General features: G+C 41.6%; 1 protein-coding gene across 4 annotated transcripts in view; it reads right to left on the reverse strand.

The window, feature by feature from the left end:
- Positions 1-23,713, reverse strand: part of DPP6 (dipeptidyl peptidase like 6) — a 587,128-nt gene that overhangs the window by 257,340 nt on the left and 306,075 nt on the right. The window lies entirely within an intron of this gene.

Consider the following 23,713-nt stretch of genomic DNA (forward strand, 5'->3'; position numbering starts at 1 on the left):
TGGTTTTAAATGGATTGGTTGTGTTTTCTGTCATGATTTGGAGCAGGTTACAACTGGATTATTTAAATCGATTTCTACAGGTATGGCAGACCATACCTTGTTCACTTTAACAAAACATTCCCAATGATGGACCCATTTTTAATTCATCATGGGCTAGATAGCACCTGTGTTTTAGTCACTCGCACAGGGGAGCAATGGCTTATGCAGATGAAGAGGTACTCTGCAAGGAGTGGGATGGTCCAGGTCCTTCCACAGACTGACCTGCAGAAATGGAACAGCTCAAGAGCTGCAGAAACCTTGTAGCAGCTGACAAAAGTTATTTCTTATAAAAGTCTCCGGAGAGCCATCCTGCCACAGTGATGATGAATGTTGTTCCTAGTCAGCTGAGGAATAGCTTCTGCATCCAGCTCTGGAAAAACAGTCGAAGTCTCGGAGGAAATGGAATATGAAAATACATTAGTCATTAACTTCACTATTAAATGGAGCTTTGTAGTGAACACCATAATTCAATTTCTGGTGAAATCTCATTTTCATATGTTTTCCTTATATGGTAGAAACTTACTGGGATGAGGTTTTTACACTCTCCCTTGCTAAATCAGCTAAGTTGGAACAAGGGACTGATTTTTCTTCTTCAGAGGAACAGACAGCAATCTCGCAGACGCCCACAAAAACCACAGGTGTGCCCTAGCACACGAAGTTTGGTCTCAGTCTTTCAGCAGTGTAATCTTGTTGCTTTTAAGAATAAGTATCGAAGTATGGTAGATAGATGACTATCAAACCACAGAGACTTCCAGAAGTTGACTCATCTTTTATAGATGGGAATACGTGACGGCATACCATGTGAAATCCCCACTGCTCTTAAAAACTTATTTAATACATAATATTAGAGATTTAGTGATACATTCCTGTTGTGTAAGAAAATGAAACCTTGTTGTTCCTAAGAGTAATTTATATCTAACATTTAAAATCTCATCATCATATGGACTGTTACTATCTCATTAGGGTTGTTAGAAATATTTTTGGCAATAATAAACACAATAAAAAAAGGAACAATACAGAAATGCGATTTAAAACAAATTTAAAATAGAGAGTTCAGTACTCATAAAACAGAAAGTGATGAGATACTAGGAGAGAAGGAATAATGAAATCACTTTGTTCAAATTCCCCTCTGAATTGTGTTGCCAGAGCCACTGCAGGCAATAAGTAATGCAGAGTCTCTCTTTTGTGCTACCATCCTTCCGAGCTTGTTGAGCTGCACGTTGAACTTCCCTCCTGAATACAACAGTGGGAGAAGGGATTCCACTTGAGAGTGCACTTTTCCTCTCTTTCATATTCCCACTGAAGAAAACACTGATATTCAAAAAGTCACACTCTTTTAGGATGAGCGTGTCATTCATTTCTATTCATTGATCCCAGGTATTGTATAGTGCTCAATGTATAACCCTGTACTTTAGAATCTAATCAAATCCTAGAAATAAAACGGCCTTTCTATATAGTCTTCCTATTTCTTTCTGTTTCAGAGTTTGTGCTCATCATCAACATGATCTCTCGCTTTAGGATAATTTAATCATAATTACCAGAACTACTATATATTATGACAATATGAGTAAATACATGATAAGCTAAAAATGGGCATTAGATTTGGTGGCTAAGAGAGAATAAAGGCTGTTGGAAAATCAATTGAATTAGAAAAATGAGACAAAAATTTGGACAATGATTTCCCAGAAAGGATAGTATCTTCATCTAGTCTAGCCACCTGTAGATGTGATAGTCTCTGGAACAGAATTCAGAATGATGGACCCTGTCCAGCATGGTAAAGAGACATTCTTCCACGACGTACATCTCAGTTTGTACCTGGCCAGATCTGTGCTACCGAAAGACAATTATTGCTATTTGATATCACAGTTCACCATGGAAGGTGGAACCCCTGAAACAGTGGAAAAAAGATGGTGTGCTAGACCAGTGGGCTTCCATGGGAGAGAGCTGACAGATGTTTTCCAAAGTACTCCCTTACTTTCTGAAAGTAGACAGCTTCCTGTAGTTAAGACAGGTAATTCAATTCAATTGCTAGCTCACTTGAAGTCTCACTGTGATGAATATTTCTATTTGCTTCTGCAACTTCCCAGGAAATAATGTTTTCCCTGTGAGGTCCCATAAACTGTAGATGCTAAAATGTTTCTTCTTTATTGCTAAGAAAATGTGCAGGATCAGGAAGTCTATGCCAAGGGTACGGTAGAAAATTATGCTGAGAATGGGAGGAATGCACTGTAGCATTGACTTCAATATACTCTGATTTTCAAAGTCCAAAAGAGACATGGTAGGTGCCATGAGTAAAACCATGATGAAAAAATTTTTCTTTTGCAGAGGAAGACAATTATTTGCTACTAACATAAGCCACTGTATATGTAAAAGGGATAGAAAAAGTCTTACAAGGGTGGAGAAAAAAAAAAAAGCAAAATCTCAGTGTGCCAGCTGGAAGACTGTATCTGCAATGGATAAGATAAATGAATTAATGCTGTTAAAATTACAGTTCCGATCCAACAACGCTGGATTCTGGAAGTGAGTCTGCTAAATGTTTTTACGCCTGACTTTCACGAAGTCTCTCCTCTTCCTCAGCAAGTGCAAAACAAGTTCAGCTCCCTGCAGGCCAGATTCTGTCTCCTTTGTATGTAAAACAGGAATAAGAAAACTCAATTTGTCAACTAAACTGCCAGATCTTCATGGCAATGTGTGATAAGAACCTGACACAATAGGGTTTTGATCTCTGATGCTTGCCATAATAGAAATAGTACTAAAACTTGACTCTGGGTTATTTAAATACCTCTTGGTGAGTGTCGATAAAAACCTCTGTAGGTTACCTCAAGGTTTGTGATGTTCAGAATCAGGTCAATGAAATTCTGCTTTCAAGGTTAACAAGAGAAATTGTGCATACTCATGTTATGCACTAGCAAACAACAAGAACACTGCCAATACCCAATTTTAGCATCTCACATACAAGGTTGTTGCTAATAGGGAAAGCTAACAGCCCTTAGGAATGACAAGAGCTTCACTGAGTTCAAGCAATAAGTACTTCATTTTTTCAGACAATTTGCAACACAAATCATGGTTTGTGACTTGAAAGTACTCAACACTGGCCTAATTCCACTCCCACTAAAGTCATCCATAAAGTCCTATTATCTTTACTGGCAACAGAGACACGACAGAGCCAAATGCTTTTGAAAATCTCACCTGTATGCATCAATAACAGACAAAATCTACCTTATAGGTTAAGGTTCACATGCAAGCAGTAAGTTGGGAAATGTCAGATTTAAGCCTCAAGGTCCACAAGATGTAATTCAGCCCCTTGCGTGTATGTATTGTGGTAGAGTCTAATTACATACCCTACACACTTTCATCTGCCTCAGATTCTGCACCAAGTAGCCGGTGCTCCCACCTAATGAGGCCTCTTCAATATTTTATTTGATCCTCACTGTTGTGTGTGCAGCCTTATTTGCAGCACACAGTCCCAACCGTCTTTAAAGGCAGAGTTACGATTTTCTCATAGCGGTTTCTATGGAGCTCATCACTACAATATGTGAGTGCTTGAAGTGTTCATCACCTTCTTTTCACAGCACCTCTGTGTGGTGACAAGAAGATATCCCATTGCACAGATGGGGAGCTGAGTCAGAGAATGATGAAGGTCAAACATTTTTCTAATTTAGGGTGTCAAATTTCAGGTGCCAGTGATGAGAGTTTTTTTGAAGTAATTATCATAAGTTTGTATAGTGAAGTATAGCTCCTATCTAGTTCAATTGCAGTTAGAAATGTGTAGCACTTCTGAAAGAAAAAAAAAAAAACAGCATTGATTTAGAATCCAGAGTTTTACTGAGCAACTACATCCAGCTGAGCTTTGGAAAAAAGAAAATGGGACAAATGGGAACTATGAAACTTGTGAAAAATTTATCTAAGGGGATCACTGGGCATCTGACAGAAACCATGGCACAACGGCATGAGGGGCGCCATGACAGCATTTAACCACCTCAACCAGAAGATCACCTTTCTCTCTTGGTTGCTATACCCCATCTGATACTTTCAACAACTGAACCTGGAGTCCTACGTAGTAAACTCACCAGTATTACACTCCAAAATAGTGCTCACCCATAATTCACCCTTAATATCAAACACTGCTTTAGTGAAAACACTTATTTTAGACATTTGGGCTTTTTTAAAGCTTCCTAACATTTAGCTCAAGTCTTATTTGGTTGTTTCTTTGGACAGGAGAGGTTGGGTTTGGGTGGGCGAGTATGTCCATCTACATGTGGATATTTGCATGTATTGCTTGATAACACATGGATCAAATGAAAATGAAAGGAATATGTTGGGTAGTTTTCCATATTGTGGGCCTTTACAAAGGAGGTGAAGTTAGTCAAACAACCAAAAGCATATGTATGATAAACACATTTACAGAATCACAGAATCACAGAATCACAGAATCACAGAATAGTAGGGGTTGGAAGGGACCTCTGAGGGTCATCTAGTCCAAACCTCCTGCCGAAGCAGGGTCACCTACAGCAAGCTGCACAGGACCTTGTCCAGGCGGGTCTTGAATATCTCCAGAGAAGGAGACTCCACAACCTCCCTGAGCAGCCTGTTCCAGTGCTCTGTCACCCTCAGAGGGAAGAAGTTCTTCCTCATGTTCAGACGGAACTTCCTGTGCCTCAGTTTGTGCCCATTGCCCCTTGTCCTGTTGCTGGGCACCACTGAAAAGAGCTTGGCCCCATCCTCCTGACACCCACCCTTCAGATATTTGTAAGCATTTGTTAGGTCCCCTCGCAGCCTTCTCTTCTTCAGGCTGAACAAGCCCAGTTCCCTCAACCTCTCCTCTCAGGGGAGATGTTCCAGTCCCCTCATCATCCTCGTTGCCCTCCGCTGGACTCTCTCCAGTAGCTCTTCATCTTTCTTGAATTGGGGAGCCCAGAACTGGACACAGTACTCCAGATGAGGCCTCACTAGGGCAGTGTAGAGGGGAAGGAGAACCTCCCTCGTCCTGCTGGCCACACTCTTCTTGATGCACCCCAGGATCCCTTTGGCTTTCTTGGCAGCCAGGGCACACTGCTGGCTCATGGTTAACCTGCCGTCCACCAGGACACCCAGCTCCCTCTCCGCAGAGCTGCTCTCCAGCAGGTCCGTCCCAAGCCTGTACTGGTGCATGAAGTTGTTCCTCCCCAGGTGCAGGACCCTGCATTTGCCTTTGTTGAACCTCATCAGGTTCCTCTCTGCCCAGCTTTCCAGCCTATCCAGGTCACGCTGAATGGCAGCACAGCCTTCTGGTGTATCTACCACACCTCCCAGTTTGGTGTCATCAGCAAACTTGCTGAGGGTACATTCTAACTCTTCATCCAGGTCGTTGATGAAGAAGTTAAACAAGACTGGGCCCAGTACTGACCCCTGGGGGACACCACTAGTTACCAGCCTCCAACTAGACTCAGCGCTGCTGATGACAACCCTCTGAGTTCTACCATTCACCCAGTTCTCTATCCACTTCACCGAGCACTCATCCAGCCCACACTTCCTCAGCTTCCCTAGGAGGATATCATGGGAGACTGTGTTGAAAGCCTTGCTGAAGTCCAGGTAGACAACATCCACGGCTCTCCCTTCGTCTACCCAGCCAGTCATGTCATTGTAGAAAGCTATCAGATTGGTCAGGCATGATTTCCCCTTGGTGAATCCATGCTGACTACTCCCGATAACCTTCTTTTCTTCCACTTGCTTGATCATGGCCTCCAGGATAAGCTGCTCCATCACCTTTCCCGGGATGGAGGTGAGGCTGACCGGCCTGTAGTTCCCTGGGTCCTCCTTCTTGCCCTTTTTGAAGATTGGAGTGACATTGGCCTTTCTCCAGGCCTCGGGCACCTCTCCTGTCCTCCAGGACCTCTCAAAGATGATGGAGAGTGGCTCAGCAATGACATCCGCCAGCTCCCTCAGCACTCATGGGTGCATTCCATCAGGGCCCATGGATTTGTGGACATCCAGATCACTTAAGCGATCCCTCACACAGTCCTCCTCGACCAAGGGAAAGTCGTCCTCTTTGTAGGCTTCTTCTCTTACCTCCGGGGCCTGGGATTCCTGAGGATTCCTGGGATTCCTGAGGGCCAGTCTTAGCACTGAAGACTGAAGCATTTAAAATTGAACTGTTAAGCCAAAGAAGGATAGTCATTTGAAATCATTAGAAGCAAAGGGCTGTCTTACTTAATTGGACAATATTTCTTGAAAACAGTATTTATTGCAGTCAACCAAGTGCCAGAATCCTTGCTTTTTGGAAATTGCAGAAGTGTCCACTCAGGTGTACACCACTTACAGTGTTAGAGCCACAGGGACTGGGGAAGCCCACTTGGAGTATTTCCAGACAGAGACATTCTACACTTTCAGATGCAGAATTGCCAGAATGAACAGGAAACAGAAGGTGATGATGATTTATTTTACTAGTGATTTTTCCTCTTCCCCACGTATATATTTTTAACACACTACTACATATTTTCAAGGGAAGGCTCCCTTTCCTCCAGCCTCCACACTTTCTCTAGGCCCTCCTTGTCCTCATTAGTTGTAGCTTATTGAAAATGCAGTTGTTTTGCCATGCTATGAAAAACAGAAAGAGAGAAAAAGATATTTTCCTGAAAGACTCCCCATGTCTTTTTTTCCCAGGCCAGTGACCCCTGGACACAGAACTATCTGTCTAGTAAGACAGCTAAAAGCACTACTGCTCACACGTCCCTCGTGCCATTCCTATTTGCCCACTAAGAAATGACATATATTCTGCCCCTCAAGGGAAGGAAAGACATTCGCAGGTCATAAAATACTCCTGTCACTGCTGGGTGAGGACAGGAGATACTGAATTTTCTAGGAGAAAGGCTAGTTTGGTGGTGAAAGCACTGAAGACTTGGGAGGCAAGGGTTAGGTGCTGGGTCTGAGACAGAGCTGGATCATCTCTTTGTGACTCTGTCCTCTCTGTGGAAAGCAGCAGTATGAATTAAAGGTGTGTGGCCTATGATAGTAAGGAAGACTAAGCAGGTAATCAAAATGCTCTGTTCAGGCTTCATAAACTATGCCAGCACCCCTGCTGCTAAGGTTAAGTTCATTAACAGCTGTGAGGCGCTTGGATGCGGGAAGAGATTTTATCTGCTCATCCAAGAGGGTGTTTTGGGAGTCTTTTTCTCCTGTCACTGCAAAGCATTCACCCATGTCTCTTGGATTTTTTTTTGACACAAACCAGCAGATATCATTAAATTCTTCTTTGTTCAGGAACAAACAATAAACCACGCCAAATTTCAAACCATCTGCAGGTGAAGGGCACTATTCTTTACTCTAGAGATGAGACATTTTTTGAGTGGTGTATCAGTCTGCTTTTTCTTTCCCAAGCCAGTTGTTACTTAGGCCAGCAAAAATCCCACAGAAGCTGGTAAATGCTGTCTCTCAAAGGGGAGAGATACTGTCCAACACCTTTCCAGAAGCATCTTGGCCTTGTGCCAGTGATTTTTTGCCCTCATGTTCAGAGTTCAATGGGTGATGGCTGGCACAAGGATTGATTTGATGATTTTTCTGGTGGGGTATGTCTGTGTATGTGTGCGTGTATGCATGAACATGTATAACCATGGCGTGCACAAGTGTTACTGCTGGAGTGCTAATATCCACAGCGTACTTGATAGAGTCTGGTTTAGGCGGAGTTTCTTTAAATGGCTGTCAAATCTCTAGAGGTGCCCATAAAGCTCCAAACACCCAAGGGTGTCTGATCTTACTTAAAAGAACCAAAACTTGAATAATTGAATGAATGAATGAATCATTGTTTACTTTTTCAAAATGCTTAAGCGATGTAGGACATATCTATACCTTGCAACAAACTGCCTGAAGACAGTGCTGACCCAGACTGATGGTCCCCACAGCACTGAACAGCATTGCATCGCATGGGCTCGGAGACTGAAACACAGGAGCATTTTAGCACTGGGCAAGTCACTTCATCCTCCTGTTAAACTTTCTGAAAAGTGTGGGTAGTACTGTTTACCTACATCACTGCAATGTCAGGAAGAATATTTTTAAAAGCAATTTGAAGACATAAAGCACGAAGACCACATCGGGTATTATAATCACATGTGGAAAGTGCCTCTTGAGCAAAACACACCTTTCTGTAAGGAGGCTACATTTAAATAACATAACCCTATAATTACATTTCATTATCACTAATAGAATAAATAGTTATTTTAGAGCATCTCCTGTCCTGAGGTCTTTCAGAGTCTGTTATATTCCAATTAAAAAAGAAAACAAACTATATTCTATCGGTAAAATGGCAATTCAGTTCCATTGTTATCTCTTGGATGCAAAGAAAAAGACAAAATTCAACAGGATTATCTAATGCCCTAAAACTGGAGAAACTGTCCGCTTTTCCTTCCTAGTATTGACCAGCAGACCGCCCTCAGTTTGCCAAAATTAAATGCCACAATTTGGCTACACGGCAGTTCATATGTGCTTGTTTCAAGTGTGCTACCTTTTTAGGCATTTTCAAAAGAAAACAGAGGGGAAAATAAGTGGCCACTAATGGAAGAAAACTTTTAAAAAAACATCCTTTTTAATACACAAGAAAAGTGAGCCTTCAAAGCCCATGCATAAGCACCTACATAATTGGCTGGATTTTTAAGAGCACTGAGCTTTCAGCAGTCCCCGGTGAGACCAACAATAGCTTATGGTTGCTCAACCATTTATCACGACTCAACAACTTCCCCCTTGGGCATTATTTACCAACTATGTGATATACAGAAAGCTAAAACATTTGAGACTGTTATTTTTGGTTGGACTTGGATACCCAACTCTATTAAGCTCCCCTAAAACACCCCCAAGTATTTCCATGTGTTTTATTCCTGAATCTTACAGAAAAAAAGCCAGAATTAATTTAAATGAACACTGCACACTAGGACTCAAATGTCAAAACTGCATCACGATGGTAAAGGTTACATAAAGTAATGATTAATTAGTCTTTTTCCCTAGGTTTTACTAGGATTTTTTTCCAGGGTTTTTCTTGCCTGTCAATAAAAGACAGTAGATGATTGCCTGGCCAAAATATGCATAATTTCCAGCTCTCTAATATCACTGAAAAGCAGGCAGCAGTTCAATTTGCCAGCAATAATTTATTGTGTAGAATCAAAATTCTGCAAGCAACCTCTTCTCATCTGTTACTTTCAACATTTCCCACAGCTATTTGATTTTCTTCCTGGCTTTTTGTGTTAACTGGTCATCTCCTGCCAGATCCCAGCTATCTAAATAATACTCTGCAGCTTGTTCGGTAGTGTTTCTTGCATGCAGAGTGCATTTCACAACAAACAGGACTGCATCTTTCAGTGGGATTACTGAGACAAAACTCTGGAGGACATTTGTCCCAAATCCTCTAAAAAAAATAAAATCAGGAGTTACCCTAGCTTTTTTTAAAACTGAATGTGTTTTAAAAATATGAATATGTGGCCAAAGTTTGCAACATTGCCCAGCTAATAAAAGAGTAAGCGGCTAGCAGGCACTGAAATCTGCTGCTAAAAATGGACGGGAGCCTCCGGTGCCACCCTCAGCCATCTGCCTGTGCCGCGGTGTCGGGGAGCGCTGCGACCGAGGCACCGGGCAGACGGATGCCGCAGCCTGGCAGTGGGGAGCAGCTGCTTCCCACCTCCCCACCCCGACCCCGTTACAAACCACCACCCACGGGGGAGGAGAGCGGTGGAGAGACTAACAACAGCAGCAGCTACTTCTGCAAAAATCTTTCCTCCCTTGAATCCATAATTCCTGCAGGCAAGAGTGGATTTTCTTTCTTTTGTTTTTTTTTTTTTTTTAAAGACAGCTCCTAGTCTTGTGCTCACTGGAATTTCATAAAGCAGACATCAGTGATTTTATTGGTCTGTTTGCTTAAGCGAGTAGTCTGTCTTAATACATGTTTTTCATGCATTCTTTCCTCTTTCTGAAGATATGAAAGCAAAAGGAAAATATAGTGATAGTTAACATTTGCAAAGACAATTATCACAAATGGACAAGTCAATGCCACACCTTTTGCAGACCGACTTAGATCTTCACTTTTGTGTGCTGCCGACACGACCAGTCTGGAGGGTTCCCTTAACTGAAGCTGACCTATTCTTGAGGTAGTGGTACTAACCATGTTGACAAATAATATAAACACTGTTCAACAGCTTTTTGGCATGGGGCCACGAACTAATCTTCATTTGGTAATTGAAAGCTTATGCGATGGAAAGAAACTCTACAGAAACTGTCAAGACAATAAAAAGTAGTGAAGTATAAACATCTGAGTGTCACCTAAACTAAGTCTCCTTAGAGCAACTGTCATCTGTTGTTTATTCAGCAGTTTCAGCAATAAAAATAAATGAAAGTTACGCATTACACCTGACGAGCAGCTAACCACATGTAAAAGTACAAACAGTGTATGTTCCAAAGCTTGCAACAAGTTAATTCCTTTTTTTGTCACAAAAGCAGCTTCTCTTTGACTTACACAAGGCATTTGCTCAAGGAATGGGCCAGAGAAAACCAAAACATAGGTTCAGTGGATCTGGCAACTCACAGACATTTGCAACAAAAATCACGAGTCTGGATAGAACAGAATGAAAAATAATATGGGACAAACAGTCTGAAAAATTTATCTCACTGTCCCCCTACACAGTGACTCCTCAGAGATAGAGCACACTTGTGTAGCTTTGTTATAATTTCCCATTAACTGTTTCCCCAAACCTCTGGCACACCTGCTCTTTTTCTCTGCAGCATTACCCAAAACTTGTGTATTACAGTAGACTGTGCTGCAGCAACTTAGCTGAAGAAAAAACTGATTCTTGCTCAAACTTTTTCATAGAGGTCAAGGCAAAGATGACAAAGCAGCTATTTGGGAAACAAAAGCAAAGTGAAACAAGCTGTAGTTTCAGCAAGACGACTGGAAGTAGCATGAGCACTGAGCTTCCCACTAGGATTCATTTAAGCTTATATTTTTAGCCTCTAGTACATATGTTATTTCTCATGTGTATTTTACATGGCCTGTTGAGCTCAATTACTTTCCATCTTTGTGTACATAAACCAGTATTTCCGGAATGTTTTATTACAGAAGTAACAACCAGCCAAGACCTCTTTTCTTTCCTAGAGCAAGATGGGGAAGAGATTTCTGATATTAATTGGGGGGTGTAATCAACTCCAGTTATATCACAAATTGGGACAAAAAGTTTCAGTTTTCAGATATTTTAACGCTTCAAGAATAAAACCAGAAGCTTATCATATATTTTGGCAGCAGAAACAATTTTTAGAACACTGAGAATTTTTCGGTTTGGTAATTCCCCATCCCATCAAATCTAAATTTCAATCTTTTTAGGTTTTCCATTTTAATGTACATGCATATAAATTCTTAAGTAAAACTACATTTATGGTCCAAACATGTTCAACACAGAGATTTGAAAGGTCTCCCCAAATATTTTCATTTAGGTGATTTAGTGGGAATATCCCTGCATGTATGAACTGCATTTTACAGCAAAAAACTGTGCATCATAGTTTCAGACAGCTCTAATTTACAGCAGGGTGAACACTGAAGCCTTAAAGTCTCGGCTTAGCCTGTGACAGTGCCTGTTTTCTAGTGATCATTGTAGTCTTTCTGGAATTCACACCAGGATGTTAAGGAGCAAAAAAAATTTCTCCCTTCTGGCATGACATACAGGACAACAATTTCTTTACTGACTCACTCAGATGCTAAGAGCATTATAACTGACTGAAGAAGTTCTAAAATTTATAAGAACTTACAGGAATTTATAGGAAATTACAGGAATTTATAGGAGGAACACTATCTAGCATGGATGTTTGGCAGTGGACCTACTCGCCCCCCAAGTGTATTCTAGTCAACTCCCACCTCAAGGTCAGGAGAAGACCAACGTGAGCAGTATTTCCGCACAAGCAAGAGGATAGGAGCCAACAGGTGCTAAAATAAGTCTTCTGAAACAAAGAATGAGGAGACCAGGCCTGGAACCTTATTCCTGTGCGTAAACACGGCCTGATTTATATCATGGTTCTAATACTGAAGTCCATTCTCAGACAGAGCTCCATCACAGTTCACATATCAGAGGACCTAAGATAAATCTGACTTCTGAAAGAAACATTTCTCCCCATCATGACAGAAAAATACTGAGAAGAGCCACTTACAATATGAACTTTTTCTGTCATAAAAGCCACGTGAAAACAGAATGGTCCAGCTGGAATAAAACTGTTAGTTACAAGTTTGTTGCTCTTGTAGATTTAAAGGCTCAATATTCTACATAAGGGTTTTCAAATTAGTGAAAGATACAGTACAGAAGCTTGATGAAGTCAATGGATTTATTCTCCATTTGGCCACTTGGTCCAAACATCTCTTCCCCATATCTCAGACAAATGCACTTTCCAGAATTCCTTAAAGTTCTGTTTTAAACAGGGATACTCTGGCAACACGCAGCCCAGTATCAGCACTGAATTCCTCAACACATTTGAGCGCAAGATGTCTAGTAGATAACAACACAGCCTGCTAATCTCCCAGAAGGGCATTGGAAAGCCCAGGATGTAAACAAGGAACAAAATCAAATGAAGACATCATCTATTCTCTTACTATCAACCTTAAAGACATTATGGGAAGGAAGGCAACATTTCTCAAGCAGGTGAGTGGTAACTGAAGTCAGCTAGTCCTACCAAGAGATATCTATTTGCACAAGAGAGAACCGAAAAGCCTTCAGCAAGGGAAGTCAAAACATTTCCGAATCAATATATGTTTTACTAATGGACAAGGCTTATGCGCTAAGTGCTTTCCAGCGCTATTCCAGCCAATTTCTCCTTGGATATTTCTGTCCCATATATTCACTACTGCTCTTTGTTTCATCTGGCTGGTTTAGCTTGGATTGTTGGAATAAATCTAATTCTAGCATGACTTGCAACAGCAAAGTCAAGCATCCATATAATCCATGTAGAACCATGTATTACACCTTATGAGGGAAAGACCATGGAAAAGAATTCAGTTTAATGCAACTGAAGCCTCCAATGATTAAGCTTACAAAGATTAATCTTAAATACTTGTTAGACTCAGTGGATCAGCATTCTCAGCAACGTTTGCAAATTAACTTTTACATCAAAGCCATTGGGACATGAAAATTATAGAAAAGAAGGCAGGTAGTATTATCAGCTTCTACTAAAATGTGAATTGCCAGGGTATCTTCAGTAGAAGAAACAAAGTTTAGATACGGATTTCCTGCTACGAGGACTAATCAATGCTTATTACACTCTGTGCACTGGCATCTACAGAATCTGAAATTTAGATGATTAAAGTTTCATTATCCTTCCCCACCTTGAACAATTCCTCGTTTTTATCTAGTACCACAGTATCTCAGAATAATAAAAAGCCTGAAGTTTTTGATTAGTACGTCCTTCAAGCTATGTAATCTGCTTTGCCATAGACTGTTTTGTATAATTAAAAACCCATGACTTTGTGCCTCTTCTCTCTCTCCTTTTAATATGGCCTAAACTGCAATATGTTTTCCCTGTCCATGCTTGACTTTCTGTCTACCAGTAGTCACAAAATGCTGCATATGCATTTGAAAACAACCTGTTTACTCCTGGCCATGAAAACGGAAAGACATAAGTGTAAGGCTGTCAAAATACTTAAGGATGGTTACAAGTTAATGTACCAGTCATTAATTCCTACAACCACATTAAGACTAAGTGTCAGATCCCTTTAAACCCTACACAAAAAGAGCTGAGAGGTTGGTCACAGTGTGTGATTAAGCTAAATAAAAGACCCCAAATGCATTCCATGTAATATGCTATTGTATACATTCAACCCCAGTCAATTAAATGCTTATTATGGTATTTCTGACAAGCTAAATTAACAATAAATTAATGTCTAAGTTGTGATTTCACTTTTGACAATAATATACAACAACTAAGCCTTAAATATCTGCATGTAACTATTCAGCTACAGACATAAGCGCAGGTAATGGAGTCAAAAACTACAGACTAATTGCTTCCGATGAGGGCTTATTATCTCTCCAATTTCAAGCTCAGCAGCACTTAAGCAGTAATATAAACTACTTTAGTCAAAGCATTGTGAATCTTCATATAAAATTTACTTTTATCTCTCTTAGTTTTTCTAAACAATAAGAGCAACAGCCATTTGCTTTCAGACCAACAAAGGTAAGGATGTAAGCTGAAGGGTTAAAAAAAAACAACCAACCAATAGTTCAGCCTTCAGATTTACATGTTTTTACTATTTCACTCAAACTCTTCCTTCTTCCCTTTCTAATAGTTTTTGCATGACCATTTCATGTGTAAGCTCAGCGTAACTCTTGTTAAGTGCTTCAGCCTGTCTCATCCTTCTTCACCACGCGACGTCCTCAGGGCTTGATTCCCCACTCGGTTTAGACTTGTGCACTCACATCAGTGAAAGCAGATGCAATGAGGGCACGAGGCTCTCCCACGCAAGGACGGTGGCCATGCATGTGCCCACCAAAAAGCTGTGAGGGACACATGAAGTTTGAGGCAGCAGGAGAGAGACATTGTCTAGGCATCCCTGCTCCCTTGGTGATTCAGCATGATCCCCTCTCGACCAACCCTCTCCAACCCAGCACATGCCAATTCTAATGAAACCAGCCTATCCTCTGTATATGTCCATCTGCAATTTGGCTTTTTAAGGGGGTCATGGACACAGGGAAAATGCCTTCCAATAGCACTCCCCGCTCTCAGGGATGCAGGGAGATTGCCTCATCCTTTTGCCAGCCTCTCCTGTCAAGGCCGCTGAGCCCAGAGGCACAGCCACTCTGCTGGCACTGCAGGGCTCTTCAACAAGACAAGATCCCAAAACAGAGTGCCTGTTACACCTCTGTGACCAGATGTTGTCCAGCATACTGGGACAAACCCCTTCCTGAGAAATTATGGTCTATCCGCACTGTTTTTCACCTGCAGTTTCCATCACAAAATAATAACTCCTAACAGTAATAGCCATACCTCGCTTGCCAGTTACCACACATCATGTGTACAGCACAGAGGTTGTCTCTAAAAAAAGCTTTACTCCAGCAGCAGTAAGGGCACAGGCCATCAGGGCACTCATAGGTCGGTAATGAAAGGGAGAATCGGGGAAGCAGAGGCCTTTCTCTGGGCAAGAAGAGGACCTTCACCCTTTTCTTCCTCTTGTTCTTCTGGGAATATTCTCCCCTGGCAAAGATGGCTGCTGCTTTTTCCCCACCGCACCACGCACGTGGCAGAACAGAATGAAGTGTCTTTAGTTAATGTGTTATTTCAGTACTTATATTGAAGGCAGGGTATTTCGGAAGAGACACAGGGTATCTGAGAGCTGGCAAAAATATCGTCATCTTCGCTGCTTCACCCAAGGCAGACAGGTAAACTGTTACTAGTGTGCTATGGGATGGAGATATTGAGACCAAGGCCTGAACATGAACGCCCAGCAAAGGCAAGAGCAGAGGCAGTGCTTTGAACTCCCTCTGTCACACAAGGCATGCAGCTAGTCCTCACCTTGCACCTCATTCCTCTGTTGGTGCCACCACATTACCCACAAGCTGCGTGGAAAGCAGCCACCATCCCTCACTGTGAGCCCTCAGGAAGGCTGAAAAGCCTGCCGAGATCTTCCACTGAATGCATTACTGGGAGTGACAAGGGTCTTTGTTGCTCTGTACAACTTCGCTGTTGTACAGGTGACCATCATGCTGACCATAACCTTGTACGACATGGCCATAGCTGATTTTCCTTGCTCCCCTGCCTCCATGCTCCTGTTGCCACCTCCCTGTGGGACGGAGAAGGGTTCTGCCATGTGCCCCCTGCTTCCATATGAACCAGCTTCCTACCTGCAGCTGCTTCCTCCACAAGCCTCTTTCACCACCAAATCCAATCATACTTCTGCTGCAATTCCCATAAGTCCTCCAGATAGTTAATAGTTACTCTCTAGTCCACTCACCTTCTCTCTCATTTTGCTTGATCTGTGGAGGACTTTCATCAATGGTGGTGGGAAGTATCCACGTCCTCTCCACTTCCATCACACTTCAGAGTTCTGTCCACAGCTTCTACTACTTTTGTCAGGGCTTTCTCTCTACAACTTCTGTCTGGGCTTCAGCCTAGGCTCATAGTCACATACTGACTTTCAGGAAGATGCCCTCCATCAACCTCCTGGGCCCCGAACTTCAGCATCTGGCTTCCACTTCTGAAAGGTTTTATTTTTACCCTTGAACACACATGTTCCTGGCTCATCATCCCCACATTTACTTTTTCGTTTCATCTCTATGGCTCCTAATCATACCACACTATTCCTGTTGAAAATAATTGAATTGGAAAAAGTCTTTCTGCATTATTCAACAGAGAGCTGAAAGATGTATCTCTGTCTTACCTTGAACTCCAAAATTGCTTCAAGTTCGCAAAATCTTAGGATCAGATACAATCCTCAAATTCTATGTATTTTCTCTTTCTCTCATTTGCAAGTTTGCTTATAACTATCCAAAATCCTGCCAGGATTTACCTTTATCTTGATCTTTTTCTGCTGAAATTCTTACTCTTATCCAAGTCTTCAGAATAAGTTTTAACTTTCACGCTTTCTCCTATGACCCTTTCCCTACATTCTCTAAATGTCGAGGAGTACATCTCTCTGATATCTCAGGTACTTACTTGCGCAGCCTGAGATATGACTGTATCTCAGAACCTCATATTTCATGTACTCATCTTCAGGAGACCCCCAGATTGTTCTTTTTTTTCCTCCCCCCCCCAACTTAAGGCGACAATGGACTATCTCAGGAGAAGAGCTGCTGCTGATTGCCACCGAGGACCTATGTCTAACACTCTTGCTTAAAGCCACAACAGAAGTCTTCAGCATCAGAAGCACTAAGTTCCACACACTGAACTATCACGCAAAGCCACCTGACAATCCTACTCAAACTTTGCTCTTGAACTAGAAATTGGTACTAACTCACCCTTCCATTTTTGATTCCCTTCAAATATAGGTCCCTCTCCAAATTTCTGTTTAACAAAGGTTTTGCAAACCTGCTCAATGCACTCCTCTTACTTCTGCAGTTAGTTCTTCTCCACATCTGCAGCAGCGCTTTTTGGAGCAGGAGTGCGCTCAGCTTTCCTGTTCTGTTGCTGCTGGCACTCTACTTTCTCTGAATCTATTTTGCTCACTTAAATCCCACATCAGAATCAGAGAAGGAAGGATGGAAGGACAAAAGAAAGGATGAAAGGAAGGAAAAAAGAAAGGACAAAAGGACAAAAGAACAAAAGACTTGAATGCAAAACACACAGAACAAACTATGTAAATAATAGATATTACTGTACTCTACAACATTCAAAAAGTGCTAGCTTCTCTCACATTGTCCAAAGTGACCATGATTTTCTACAACTTAATGCATGATAAAGATCACAAGGAAGAAGCATTAAAGGCATAAGAACTGAAAGCAGGTAAAATCATTGGGCATGAAATTACTGTAGCAATGCATAGCACTGCTAATGGACCACAACTGGAATGAAGCATTGGATGCTCTAAGAGTTTAAAAAAAAAATACAAAACAAAGATGACATTTTTTCTTGTGGAGTTCAGGCACAGTCTCATGACCCCTAGATAACTGGTGAACTTCAGAGAAAAATTATTCTGTCTTGATCCAACAGCAAAAGAAATATTTAATGAGAAAGACTGCAACCCATGGTACCTCTGTCAGGAATGGAGGGAGCAGCAGTCAACTGACACTGTCCTACGGACAAGTGGCAGAGCCTATCCTACTTGACCTGTCAAGGTATAGCCAGAGTGTAAAGCATACACAATCTCAAGCAGTATCCTATGGAAGTACACCAACCCTTAGAAGCTGTGTGCTTAGAAGATCACCAACCATAATGCAGTCTGGACACATCTGAGTCCTTCCAGAAGCACTTCCACTGCAGTACTGAACACCAGGAAAGCTTTTCTACAGCCTTCTCCTTTTGAGACTTCAGTTTTATGCCAGATATGCTCCTTTCCACCTCTCCATCTCCCCCTCCCCATTGCTTAGCTGCTTGGATTCCTCATGGCAAATTAACAGCTTGAGAAGACAGCCAGTTTGATGCAATTTCATATTCTTGAATACAGCATTCTCAGGAGCACTACTACGGAAATTTAATCTCTTGAGAAATAGATCAGATACCATTAACAGAATGAAACACAAATGTTCTTTATGACTTCCTGGAGAAAGTCTCTGTTGGGTCTACAATAAGGTACATAATTTACAGAGCTTTTATCAAGAAAATAAAGTATTGTCTCATATAAAAAAATTTCAATTTTTAAAAATTACGCACTTAAACAACAAACACTAAACAGTTCCATTAGAACTGCAAAAACAAAACCCCTTTGTTTTTATGCAAGTCAGAGTCACGTTTCTGCTCTTTGGCACACACCTTCCAGAAGTGGACGTTGTTCCCCAATTTCTGCACAACTGTATAAGCAGAGCCAGAATACTGCAGCAAGTCAGTGAGAAGGAGGGATTCTCACAGACAAGGACTCACCTTTCGAATATGACAGTTTTCAACTCCAGCCTAGAATGTAGGAGCTCTGCTACCACAAGTCACTGAGATAACACACTAAATTAGTTCATCTCCTGGGAAACTCACTCCCACCTATTCAATAGCTCCAGGCCAAGCTCCTTGCAGCCCGCTGTTGAATCTGGGTAACACAGAGGTGCGTCATGGTACTCCTCAACACCTCTGCATGGATTTCATGCCACTGGGGTGCTGCAGTGGGGAAGTCTGACTGTGCCAGCTAATGGCACTGTAAACCAGGGCTTTCTTATAACACTTTCACAGCTCAGTCTGCTTCCAAACAGAAAATTGCAATACGTAGTCTCAAACGTTGTTAAGAAAGCAGAAGATTCAGTAGTGGTTCTTAGTGGTCTAGCATACACCAGGGACGGTACTGACATGTAAAAGCGCAAAGTCTGTTCCCTATTTCGACAGATAAAATCCACAATTATAATACGTGCCTGAACCTGCTGTACACTACAGCCTGTTTACATGGTGAAGGGACCTGCCCTCTTTGGAGCCAATTTGTGTTGCTCATGTGATGTAAGGAGGCTGTAGTGCCACAGAGAATCAGGATTGTTGCAGTCTTTCAGGTAAAGTATGTTGAACTAACCAAGACATCTGGCACCCAGGGATGATGATTTGATGGCCAGCACTCAGGTGAGCACAGCAGATCCTGAATGATTTTAAGTCACACCTCGCAGATAAAAAATAAATGAACTCTAAAAGGTAGCTTCAGGTACAGGAACACAGTTCACATGCAGTTACATTTACTTAGCTCTGTCTCCCATCCTTGCTAAAGACATGTGGGGCACATCTGGTATTTTTGTTAGTTCAGAACTGCACTACTGACCAAATCTCTCAGTTGTACCCATCTACCATGCTCTAACTCATGTTTTATAGTGGCCTCAGAGCACATAAACTGCCTTCTGTTTGGATGAAGCTAAATGAGAAGATGCTGTTCAATCGCTAATGGACATTCACATCAGTCTGGAAACAGTCTGAAATACCCCCCTGTCTAAAATGTGTATTTGGGACCTGCCTCTTTCACCTTCATGGAGTAGGTCCACACTACTTCCCAAGGTAAGAATACACCTGTATTTTTTAGTTTAACTACTCTGGGAATGAAGTAAAGCATTGGACTCAGCTCACAATGGTTGAGGATAGTTATGACCTTGAAGGAAGACAGCAGGGCACATGGGGATTGACACTCCTTGTTATAGGAATCCCGAAATTACCTGGATTATAACTATGCAGGGAAAAAGGCTACATAATGCACCTGAAGTGCATCCTTCTTTTCTCATTTGGATAAATTCACTCAAATAGAGCCACGTTTCAGCATAGTATATTAGATACTCTAACTGTACTTACTCTTCAGCTTACTACAGGCTATTTCTGTGAAGTTCAGAGTGGCAGGGGAACACTAGGAGCATGAAATATTAATATTCCCATCATATTATTCCTGAGTCTAGCCTAGGTTTTCTGAGTTAAATGTGTTCTCTCTCCACTTGAAGACACCTACTATTTGGAATTCCATCTGTTCTGTAAAATTCAGAATTGATTACCTCAATGACAGCTAATAAGCAGAACTGTTCTATTGATCTGACTCCACTCCTCCATGGAGCCTGCTTCAATAAAAGGCAGCCCCCAAGCTATTTTGCCGCCTCATTTTATTTTTGGTCTTTTACATTGAGCTGCATGCAAACTATCATTAACAACCTTGTCTAGTACATGTGCACATTTCAGAGCAGTATCTAGCTCCCTGTAAGCCCATGACAGTTCTTCTCTATACAGCAGAAGAAATGGGAACATTAAATTATTCTGAGTATTGAAGTACCCAATTAACCAATCAACCCTTTAAATATGTTTTATAAAAGGTGTTCTTTGAGAATCTGTGATCCTGTTATCCTTGATATGCTGACTCATTTTTTAAAATACTTAAAAGTATCATTTTAGCATTATGCCTATTACCCTATTTTCATAAAAAATCAGCCTCCTTATTTTTATGTATGACTGTAGAGATATTTGCATTCCCAGAGGTCATTAAAAGTAGCAAGAATTGGGCTAAACTAAGATAACAGATTTACAGGCTCATGTTAAAACACAAGGATCTTCAGCCAGTGTAAATTACCGAACACTGACCCAGTACTTGGCCTGTTGTTGTTTTTTTCTTCTCTTTTTTCTAATGGAAGAGTGGGTTTAATGGTATATTCACACATGTAGCTAACAATCCCCAAGACAAAGAACAAGATTCACTAGTCCTCTTGAGCCAGATCGCAAGTGTGTTAGTGTCTGCAGGATTTTCTACGGACTTCTGAGCATTGGGTCTAGCAGAAAGCCAGCTGTAATCATTGTACACTGCACGGTATCCAACTCCAACCATGTGAACAAGAAACCACAGCTGTGTCAAAAGCACCTAAGCATACAGAGACAACCACATTCAACTTACATCTTGATCAAGCAAGCACAACTTGACAGTAAGAGACAGTATTACATTCTGTACATGATGCCCAAAAGACTTAAAGTTCAGACCCGTGAAACAGATAAGCAAGGAGATAAATTATTACAATTCTGAATAGCTTAAGCGGCGCAGAGGTGGGCAGTGTTGCTTATCAGAAAGAAACTGTATGGAAACATTTTTAATTAACAAAGGGAGTAAAGGCATGCCTATTGTCTGGCTTGAAGGAGGTAAGGCAGTGCGTTGCTTATCTCCACACCCCAAACATTTTCTAATTATTATAATTTTTGTAAATCTCAAGACAGAACATGCCTTCATTTGCATACAGACACATAGGTCTCAATTAGATTTTTAAACTTCTGCCCACAGAGCTTCTGCAGATGCTTTCAAACTTTCCCCACCCTGTTCCTGCAGTGTCTTGCCGTGCCCAGCTTCTCTTTGGGTTAGCATGGTAGGACACAGCAGAGACTTAAGCCAACTGTGTCACTCGCCGGCCTCTGGATCCAGGGGATGTCACAGCAAAGAATACAGAAAAGGGACAGTCACAGTCTCTTGTGACAGCAGCAGCTGCTTCTGAAAAAGACTCAGTCCTCTACAGACAGACTAGCACTTTGCCTTCAATTGTCTCCCAGCTACAATTTTCATTTTCTTGAACAGTTTTAAGCAAGAAAAAAAATCTCAGCCGTTCTTCATATGCACAAGTCTGAAAATAGAAATTCAGCTGGAAATAGAAATTGGATAGAGTCTTTTTCCAGTTATGAACTCTTTTAAATAAAATAAGGGTTTAGATCTATGTTTGATGTTTAAACATGAAAGTGCACTCAAATCAACGGACACAGATTGGATTCAACCCCCCACTGCTAAGCCATTTTACTAATAATGTATTATAAAAACAAAATAAAAATCATAAGAGTGAGCAAAATTGCTTACAGACTCAAACATTAATATTCATCAATATCACTGATATTTATATATGCCTGATATTTTTATTTCACGCTTACACTAGGGCAGAGCTGAGAGAGCATGTACTTTGAGAATATTTAAGCGTACCATATGGGTATAATTGCAACTCAATCAGTCACAGAATATATTCAGTCAAGACTCTGCATAACACTAAAGACCTATTCTGGGCATTTTATACTTCATATGGGCAGAGAGGAGTACCAAAGACATGGCATTCCAGTAGCAAAACAGCATTAGGCAGGTAATGCTACTTGAAACGAAATGACTGCTCCTTTATAAAGGGCAACCTTTACTTACACTTCCTGATTTACAAAACCTGACACTTTTACACAGCTTTAAGAGGAAGGGACAGCCCCACAGCTCTCTTTGTTCAGAAAAGGCACTTACGCACTCCTGCCTCCCAGAAACACAGCTAGACTAATTTTAATCTGCAGCAAACAGTGACAAAAATATATATTCCAAAAGCAATGGACAGAGAGGCAGAGAAGCCCAACAGATGTAAGGTTAGATGAAGGCAGTTTCTTTATCCTCAGTACCAAAGTTGTTTTCTTCTTGTTTTCACTGAACCATTGAGCCTGGTTTGGCCATTAGTAAAATGTCACCCTGAAAATGCAGATTATATGATACTACTTGTGGTGCCTAGTGTCTTCCCATGCTTTCCCCTCCCCCAATTCCCTAAAATAAAGCACCAAGAAAAAAAAAAAAAAGAAAAACATCGTGTGAGGCTCTCAGCCCATCAAGCCAGGAAGAACTATTTTAAGAATTAATTTGTGCCCTGAGTGATCTGTTTAAATTATCCTCCTGTGTTGTCCTAACCAAAGATTAAAGCGGTGAAGTTCCAACATCTTAAAGACACAACGAAAACTGAAGAACTGGAGTGCACGGGCTCCTCGGCGGTTCCCCCAGGCACGGGGCCGAGAGCAGGGAGGGCAAGCTGGGGCCAGGGAGGATGGAGCTGCTCATCTGCCGGTGCGCCGGGAGCCCACAAACCTTTGCCATCCTCAGCTGGAGCTCAGAGATCGCAACCAGACTTTCTCTTATGCCACCACTTAACTACGCCTATCCTTTGCAGCTGAGGATATGCCCCTTTTTTCTGCCACCCACTGGTTTTTGACAGGGAAAGTTTTGACTTCATTCTGTCCTGGTAAGTGCAGTCAGATAAGAAGACCCTCTAAAAAAACAGGCATGACAGAGAAATTTAAGTCTTTAACTTTCTGCCTCTATAGAAACACATACAGCACCTACCAAGAGAAGAGAAATCAAGTTCAGCTGTGGTGTGAGAACTGCAATTTTTCCCAAAGTCAATGGGAGTTATACCTACTTACAGCTGCTTTTTGCCTCTCCCCCCATCACTGCTTGCACATGCACAGCCTGAGCACACACTGTACTCTGGAGCACCCCCCCAAGAAAATGCCAGACAAAAAATAAAATCCCTGAAAGTGCATTACGAAGGAGAAGCTGAAACCCACTTTTGCAATTTTATACCCTTCTGCAGAGGGGCTGTGAAAAAGCCTTAACCCCTTCCTCCAGTGAGAAGGGGCCTTCGTTCCAACACTCCCCCCCCCAAAAAAAAACCCCACACATGTAAGGAACAAGTTACAGAACAAACCTCTATAGCCTTCAGCAAGTACAGGCTGTTAAAAATAGCACAATTTCAGCTTCTCCCCCCCCCAGCCTCCACACACCCCGAGAAAGCAGACCTTGAACCCAGCTACACAGTACTTTCCTCCTGCCACTAACTGGTGA

The sequence above is a fragment of the Opisthocomus hoazin genome, chromosome 4 (genome assembly GCF_030867145.1).
Source record: "Opisthocomus hoazin isolate bOpiHoa1 chromosome 4, bOpiHoa1.hap1, whole genome shotgun sequence".
NCBI classification, from domain to species: Eukaryota; Metazoa; Chordata; class Aves; order Opisthocomiformes; family Opisthocomidae; genus Opisthocomus; species Opisthocomus hoazin.